The 9,249-nt window shown below is 36.8% G+C and overlaps 1 pseudogene; it reads left to right on the forward strand.

Moving 5' to 3' along the window:
- The first annotated feature begins 5,465 nt into the window (after positions 1-5,465).
- LOC120166355 lies at positions 5,466-8,767 on the forward strand (annotated as a pseudogene).
- Positions 8,768-9,249: the final 482 nt, after the last annotated feature.

Below are 9,249 nucleotides of genomic sequence, written 5' to 3' on the forward strand. Positions count from 1 at the left end.
GTTGTTGAGAGTGTTATACCCGGACGAAAAGGTGTGTTGACAGCCATCTACGAGCCATCTAACACGGGAGTGTTGCCGCCAATATTGTTCATTACGTACCAAGTGAGAATGAAGGCCTTCTTTCAAGGTGGCAACCTCTTGTAACTCTCCATCAGTTAGGTGCTTAGAAAGTAAAGAATTCAAACGCTACCTTGATGCATTAATGAACTCATGGTCATCACTTCGATGCTGGCGTTGCCAATTGTCTAAACCAAGCCCAACAACAGATAGTTTTACCAAAGTAGATCCCACCGTTTGGCCCTAATCACTTTGAACACACAAGTTGTACACAAGCATGCTTCGAGCCCCAACAAGGGTCATATTTGAAGAAATCATGATGTCGACGCATAGGCGGCCGAGAAGGCAAATCACAAGTGACTAAAGAGATATAACAATGATCTGGAGTTGCTGCAAAAACACATGCACGACAGTTAAGTGAGAATGATGCTACGATGAAGAAGCCAAAATCAATCAAGACGCTCGCAAATTCGAGCAGTGTGTTACCCTTATGCCATTTATACCACCCATGTGAAGGCTGAATATCAAAAAGATCATTAGTGGTAAGAGCTTGAAGAAAATCCTCCATATCCGAACAATAACGTCTACGACCACCAGTCTTCTCAGAATCAAGCTATATTTCAGTAAAGTCTCCACCAATAAGCCACGGAAGAGATGAAGCTAGCCGAAGTCTAGCTAATAAATTCAAAGTCTCAATATGATGACAGCGATCAGAATGACCATGGAGAGCAGTGAAACGGAAGGTTTCCTATTGTGATCGTACTTGAACATCAATATGCTGATCAGAATAAGACAATAGTTGGACATAAAGAGATGATTCCTAAAACTTTGCCAAACCAGAGCAAGAAGAACTAGAATCAACTGTAAAACACTCTTCCATCCCAAGGCGATGCGACAGAGCATCAAGTCGGCGCCGCGGGAGTAGAGTTTCACAAAGGAAGAGTAGAGTAGGTCCTTAGAGAGCAGTAATCTACTCTAACTCATGAACTGTTGCCAGGTACAGTTCAGGTTCCCAAGACATATTATTTTCATAATGGCTTGCGGGGTGGTCACCAGCCTCCGCCGAAGAAGTAGGAGAGTGCATAATAGTAGGAGGAGTAGTGGCAGTAGCTGGAATAATGGTGTTGAATAACAACCGAAAACCAACCCTGAGAAAAATGGTGATGAATAGAGAAGAAGCCATGTTCATTACTGTAGGAGAATAACCGTGCACGATCCATGCAGATAAAGCAGAACGGTAACCGTTGCAGCCGCTTGTCCAACAGTTAGAAGAAAGACAAGAATATCATGGAAAAACCACCGACCAGAGAGGATCAAAACCATCAAGATCGAGAAAGCATCCGAAAACCAACAATCGGAAACAAGGACAGAGGAGAAACCAAAACAATACACCTGTATCGGGAAAGCACCGATGACCGTGACACCCTTCATCCGGTGAAGGGCGGCGAGAGGTAGAAACACCCATCTTTTACTTAAAATTATTAAATTTAGTAAAATTTACATTCCCATTAACACATAGTTTTTTTCCCATAAAAAGCTTTAAATGTCATAAATAATATAGAAAAATATTTATGAAATGTAAATTATGAAATATGTAATGCATTTAAAATATGTAAATTATGAAATCAAAATTTACATCACAGAAAACTGTGATAGGTTGGCTAAGAATTTGGTTTTATTTGTGAAATGTAGAAAATTATATATGTCGAAATAAAGAGAGTCGGATTTAAAATTTATAATCTTAGCGGCTTGCAATCTAGTCTCCTTAATCGTAAGTACTTGTGTTAGATTATTTCCCTTTCAAAGTAGTTCTTGCAAGGGCAAAATTAAATTTACTTTTCGCTAATCGAAAAGATTCGATGGCTCCGGCCATAAGATTGACGGTCTCGCTGAATGCCTTAACATCTTCATCCAATAGTCGCACATTCTTCACTTCTTCCCTCAAAAAGCACCCTTTCACCCACCAACCCAAGAAGAACATCTGATTTTCTTTTTTATTCAATCAGCACAGACCTACCGGTAGGCCCATGCTCAACAACTCCATATGTTTCAAAACACACCTCACTACACGACTTGACTTTAAATCCGATTGAACCACAATGAGATGTGCTTCATAAATATCATTACGTTATAGCTTCGAAACTCCCTAGGAACTCAAGGGAGTAAAAGAGGGCCCATGAACATTCTTTAGAAATAGAATAGTCTAGTCTAACCATTTAATCCTACAATCAACTACTCATGAATCGTTCCTTCTAAGAAGCTCTGGTACATTCCACTAAAATTGCACCAAATGAATTCTCTGACCCTTCATTTATATAATCCTCTAGCAAATTCTCATCATCATGATCAAAATTCTTGGCAAATCCCCGAATGTTTGTCTATTTGACCAGTGCCTTGAGGGGCAATGACAAAAGATAAGTAGTACATCCATGTCTTCCACCTTCGTCCCTAATAAAATTCATACTAGCTTATACGTATCCACATAAGGTCACGCATCTCTGCAATTTCTAATGCTTAGAGGACATTCCACACCAAACATATCACTACTAATCTTGAACTCAGTAGAACTATATCTCATTGAAAATATTCAGGATATATTATCTTTGAAACATCCATTCATCCGTCTTTCTTCAATATAGCAATTTGCTCATGCTTTCTTTTTCCTAAAATTGGAATGTATGCTATTGTCCACTCACTGGGTACATTCAATTGAAGAGGAAAATTGAACTTTTCGTGCAATTTTCAAGCCAACCTATTGAACTTCAAATGATTCAAGTTTAGCCCATACTCGTTGGTTTAGCCCATACTCATTGGTTCAGCCAGCGAAAGGCTCTTCGATTTTGAATGCCTTCTCACGCCTTCGTGTAAAATATAAAAGAATTGTCACATCTTGTTGAGTCATACTATTGAGGGATAAAAGATTGCACAACACATACATCAAGGGCACCCATTTTTTCTCCCTATATAAAATAAAATAACCTATGAGGATCCACCAAGAGGCCACGACCAATTGACTGGCGCTATCCGCTTATCCCATATAAATACAATATTTCACTTATAAAGTTACGTACGAAAAGATGAAACCCAACCTCTAAAACAAAAATAAAAGGGTAAAATCAACACGGACTCCCGTCGCTACCATCTCCATGATCGTTCATACAATGTAAACCAAAAGGAATGCTAAATTTGAACTCGTAATTCTACCACAACACACATCAACTTAGTAACAAACTTTTTGCCTCGAGTCGATGGTTGTGCATTTGAAAGTATCACCATCCACCGGTTGTCAACGATTCACCTCTATTTTCTCGTTCTCCCTTCTTCAAATCCTTTGTAACATTCTTCATAATCATCATGAAAGCAAACTCAAGTGAAAATGGTGTGATGAGAGCAAAGATATAAATAGGAGGATTTATGTTTGCTATTCTAAATATTTCTTATATAATTAGACAATATGAAACACCATCAACAGTCGAAATAACGCGTCATGTCATCGCGCTAGACATAAGACATAGCATATTTAAGCCTCCGTGCTATTCAAGAAATAATAATTACGATGTTTCCCCAAAAACAACCTATTAAACGCCTATAATGCTAAAACGATTAAGTCTCAAGTCAAGCCACTTTATGACATTCACTTGACTAAGGGGAGACATATATTTTACCTTTGTCAAACGTCCTCCAAGTGTCATTTTCATATCTGCACCTCAAAACCTCCAGAGAACCTCAAATCCTCAACTTAGTAACAAACTTTTTGCCTCGAGTCAATGTTTGTGCATTTGAAAGTATCACCATCCACCAGTCGTCAACGGTTCACCTCTATTTTCTCATTTCTCCCTTCTTCAAATCCTTTGTAACATTCTTCATAATCATCATGAAAGCAAACTCAAGTGAAAACGGTGTGATGAGAGCAAAGATATAAATAAGAGGATTTATTCTTGCTATTCTAAATCTTTCTTATATAATTAGACAATATGAAGCACCATCAACAATCGAAATAACGCGTCATGCCATCGCGCTAGACATAAGACATAGCATATTTAAACCTCCAAGCTATTTAAGAAATAATAATTACTATGTTTCCCCAAAAACTACCTATTAAACGCCTATAACGCTCTAACGATTAAGTCTCAAGTCAAGTCACTTTATGACATTCCCTTGACTAAGGGGGACATATATTTTACCTTTGGCAAACTCCAAATGTCATTTTCATATCCGCACCTCAAAACCTCCAAAGAACCTCAAATCCTCAACTTAGTAACGAACTTTTTGCCTCGAGTCGATGGTTATGCATTTGAAAGTATCACCATCCACCAGTCGTCAACAATTCACCTCTATTTTCTCATTTCTCCCTTCTTCAAATCCTTTGTAACATTCTTCATAATCATCATGAAAGCAAACTCAAGTGAAAATGGTGTGATGAGAGCAAATATATAAATAAGAGGATTTATGTTTGCAATTCCAAAATTTTCTTATATAATTAGACAATATGAAACACCATCAATAGTAGAAATAACGTGTCATTCCATCGCGCTGGACATAAGACATATCATATTTAAGCCTCCAAGCTATTCAATAAATAATAATTACGATGTTTCCCAAAAATAACCTATTAAACCCCTATAACGCTCTAATGATTAAGTTTCAAGTCAAGCCACTTTATGACTTTCCCACAACTAAGGGGAGACATATATTTTACCTTTTTCAAACATCCTCCAAGTGTCATTTTCGCATCCACACCTCAAAACCTCCAGAGAACCTCTCTATATGTAGGACCTCAATAGAGCACCTCCAAAGAAAAAACCTTGAACACTTGACATTCCTCAAGAACTTCATAAAACATAAGAAGAAAATATTTAGAAGAATGACTTTGAATATCTAATATTCCTTGAGAAGATGTGACTTGTTGAAATGACCTCTGACAAGTCCATGTGACCTATTAAAGTTAAATCCATCACCAGTTGATCATATCCACCTAGTCTACCAGTCTACGAGTAATCATAATAACCCTTCGTCTGACATTATATCTAAGAGTCACTATAAAATCTCTCATACGAGACCGATAGAAGAGATAAAACTACCTCACCCTCACTCATCTTTTTTCCACCTACAAATAAAATACTTTGACACCAATCAATGGTCAATTCACCATCAATTACGACTCTTTGTCCAAATCAAAATAAGTGAACCGACAATAACCGTCGTAACACATCCATTCACATCAATCATTTCAAAAGTTAATTTGGACATTAATAAAAACTAATTTGGACAGGTCTAGAATATATTTATTTCGGTACCAAAAATCACTAATTTGGAAAGTAAAAAAGAGTGTATACTTATTTCGGTACCAAAAATCACTAATTTGGACAGGTCTAGCATATACCATTCCCCAACTTTGAGTTCCAGCGCCGATGTCGACTGGTAACGATAAAGCCCTTATTAAATCTCAGTGCAGTTCCGTCAAACTTGAGCCAAGTGACGATCACCCTCGATAATGACGCGTACAGAGGAAACAAAACTCAACCTCTTCCTTCAATGGCTTCAGGTTCACTTCTCCAAATCCCTGAACTTAATTTTACTCCAACCCTTTACATTTCAATTCCCTCTAGTTCAACGAACAACGGTTTTGATTCAGGTGAACGGAGCTCAATTCCGCGGCTGCAATATCAAGTATTGCGACTCCACCAAAGGCTTTGGTATTTATTCCTCCAATGATTCCCCCAAAGATGGTCAGTTGCAAAAACCCTTTTAAAAAAAAGTTGAAAAAAGCCATTTTTGTTTAATTGGTCATTATGCTTTCATTAGTTTTACGGAGAAAAAAAACTGGGCAGGGGTTCTTCTTGTGGTTCCATTGGATTTAGCAATAACTCCGATGAGAGTACTGCAAGATCCTTTAATTGGAGCAGAGTGTAGAGCGATGTTTCAAGAAGGAGTTGATGATAGGTTTTTAATGATTTTATTTCTTACTGTGGAACGTCTCCGAAAGAATTCTTCGTGGAAACCGTATGTAATTAACATATTTGATTGTTTTCTTTTAGTTTTCTTTTATTTATTATTTATGTGGATTGAAAGACTTTCAGGTATCTTGATATGCTTCCGACCACTTTTGGGAATCCGTTATGGTTTACCGATGATGAGATGCTGGAATTGAGAGGAACAATCTTGTATAGAGCAACTGAATTGCGGGTAAATATAAGTATATAGTTTAACGTTTCTCTTGAAGATGAAATGCATGTAATTTGGATGATGAAAGTTAGTATAATTGTTTTATAGAAAAAGGATTTGATTTCTATGTACGAAGATAAAGTGAAGGGTTTGGTGAAGAAACTTCTTGCTCTTGATGGAGTTTCAGAAAGATCGGTATTAATTACATCAAATAAAGTAGGAATCAAATGTGGTTATTTTCCTTTTTCCCAATTATGAATTGTTGTTAATGCTTCTTTTGCAGTGAGGTCTGCTTTGAAGATTTCCTTTGGTAGGGATCTCCTCAAAATGAACCCTTTCTTATTTTCTCTCAAAATGGGGTGGGTGGGACAATGAAGGAGATTGACTATGATATGATGGCATTCCTTGCACTTTGAACTTTGGTGGTTAATATTGCATGATTTCTGTAATGCTAGGGTAAATTCTATATTTTGGTCTCGTGCTCTGAACCTTCCTCTTCCACATTCTTATGTATTTACCCAAATTCAAGAAGATACCGAGACAACCTGTCCAGTTGAAAGAAGTTCTGAGGTGACCATCAATCATAGTGGACTAAGTGGAGAGCCTGTTAATGAAATTGATGGAAAAAGTGAGGTTATGCTTTAGTTCTTACCACTTTTATGCCTGGATCTTTCCTCTCATTTGCTTTCACAGGTGATAGTTTACTGTATTAACATGGAGCTGAGGTTAAAGATTTTTATTTATTTTGGGTTTATATCAGGATTTGAGGGTCATGAAAATGATAACAAAGTCAATGGAGCAACTTCCACATTGAAACAAGAAGAAACTGTCTGGGTGGAGGGTCTTCTCCCTGACATTGACTTTTGCAACCATGGTATGTTAGATTTTATTAGTCAGTGGCTCTCTAGTCAATTGGTTAGAGTTGATTCTCATTGAATTTTTTGGTTGTTAATTTTATTTTTAGACTTGAAGGTAGTGGCAACATGGGAAGTTGATGGAACAGGGTCAATAACCGGATTTCCTTTATCCATGTACCTTATTTTTGGTAGTCTCCTCTTGCCTCTGTGTTTGCATTTTGTAACATATTCTGATGGAATCTTTTAAACTAGGTAGTTTTTTTTTTAATTCTTTTTTGTTTAAATATTGGGAAGTCTAACCAGTAATGGCACTATTTTTCTATTACTCAAAATGGAAGCTTTACAGTCTCCATTGCCAGCTGACAGAGAAATTTCCATCAGTTATGGTAACAAAGGAAATGAGGTACTTTTCCTAGTACTGAACAGATTATTTTTTCCCCAAAAATGAGTTTTTCTTCTATACTTCTAAAAGGTTTTTATGTTAATATTGATAGTCTCATGTTCCCTTTTTGTATCCCCTGTTTAATTTCTAGATGGTTTCTTTTGTTTTTGAACATACTTCATATTAATGTCAAGCTAAATATGACTAGTAGGCTGGACTTATTTCTGTTTGTCTAGAAGTATCTCAAAATCCTGAGATAATTCTTGTAGTTATCATTTCTATGAATTGAATAATGTACTTTACAGAATAGAAAAAGAAAACTTTGTAAATTTCTTTAAGGTTTCTATTATGGTAAAGTCACATGCTTAATTCCGTTCCATTCGTATTGGTTTCTTCCTATTTTTGATAATCTTCTGGGTCAGACATGCAAGGTGGTTTCCTCTCTGAGCATGACATTTAAAACATGCATATCAGGATGAAGTTTATCTTAGCTCTTGTATATGTTTTAGAACATTCTCTACCTGAGTGGCTTTAAATCCCTCTTATAATCATTATTGTCGGCACTCTTATCTGGGCCATTCGTACTTGTTGCATGTGCAGCCGTTTTGATAATCGTAAATTTGATGCAGGAACTTCTGTACCTGTATGGTTTTGTTGTTGATAATAATCCAGATGACTATCTTATGGTATGTTTCTGCAAAATTTCCAGTTTGTCCAATTCCTGTATTTTATTCGAAGGGGATCATTGTTAATTAGGCACAAACTAGTTGGAGTAGATTCAACTGAGTGGATTGGGGCTGTCTTTCATCTATATATAACTCCTTCAATTAGGTTCTTCTGCGCTTATTTACTAACAGTTGTCAACTGTACAGATTCATTATCATGGGGGGGCAATCAAGAATATTTCCTTTTCCGAATTCAAAGAACAACTGCTTGTAGCCCAGGTCTGTGATCATGAATGATATGTTAATATCTAAATATTCCTAATATTCTTTAATATTTTAATGGGGACATGTTCTAAATGTTCTTTGGTATAACCATTACAGTAATTCTTATGCTCTTCCCCTCTTTCTCCAGAAAATAAATTTGTATTACTGATAAGTGGGGTTTTTGGTTTATAGAAAGCTTCACTGCGGTGCCTTCTACCGAAAAATTTGCTGGCTCGTGGGTTTTTTCAAACAAGATCCTCTAATAATGAATCAAACAATACCTGTGAAGCGGATAGGATTTGCAATTTTAGTTGGAGTGGACATCGCACAACACCCTCTTACTTGAATAAACTGGTTTTCCTGAAGATTTTATGTAACAACCCGAATATTTACAAAATAATATTTAATTGAAATTGGACGTTAATTGTGAAAATTGGTGAAATTTAATGACTGAACTAAAATTTATGAAAAGTTATAGGCCATTTTATAAGTTGAAGGAAATTCAGGGACCAAGCCCTGAATTCCTCCAAGGAGTGTCGACAGGCTTATAATTTAAGCGTGGTTTCTGATTGTAAATCAGAAAACACAATTGAGAATTTGCTCAATTTTCCTTCTCTCGTACCCTTACTTCCAAGCCCGATTCCGACACCGTTCGACGTCCAATCATAAAATTAAAACCACCGTCGTGTTCATCTTCGACCTGTTAACAAAACCCAGTAAATCAATTATAGCGAAATGCTGCCAAACGTCGGGAATTTCAAGTCAAAGCATCGTCATTTTTGTTAGCTCTATCGCCGAAGAAATCTTAAATTCACCGCTGATCGTTGCTCCGTTTACGACACCTCCCGCACCATCGTGT

The sequence above is a fragment of the Hibiscus syriacus genome, unplaced genomic scaffold (assembly GCF_006381635.1).
Source record: "Hibiscus syriacus cultivar Baekdansim isolate YM2019G1 unplaced genomic scaffold, ASM638163v2 tig00002982_pilon, whole genome shotgun sequence".
Classification (NCBI taxonomy): domain Eukaryota; kingdom Viridiplantae; phylum Streptophyta; class Magnoliopsida; order Malvales; family Malvaceae; genus Hibiscus; species Hibiscus syriacus.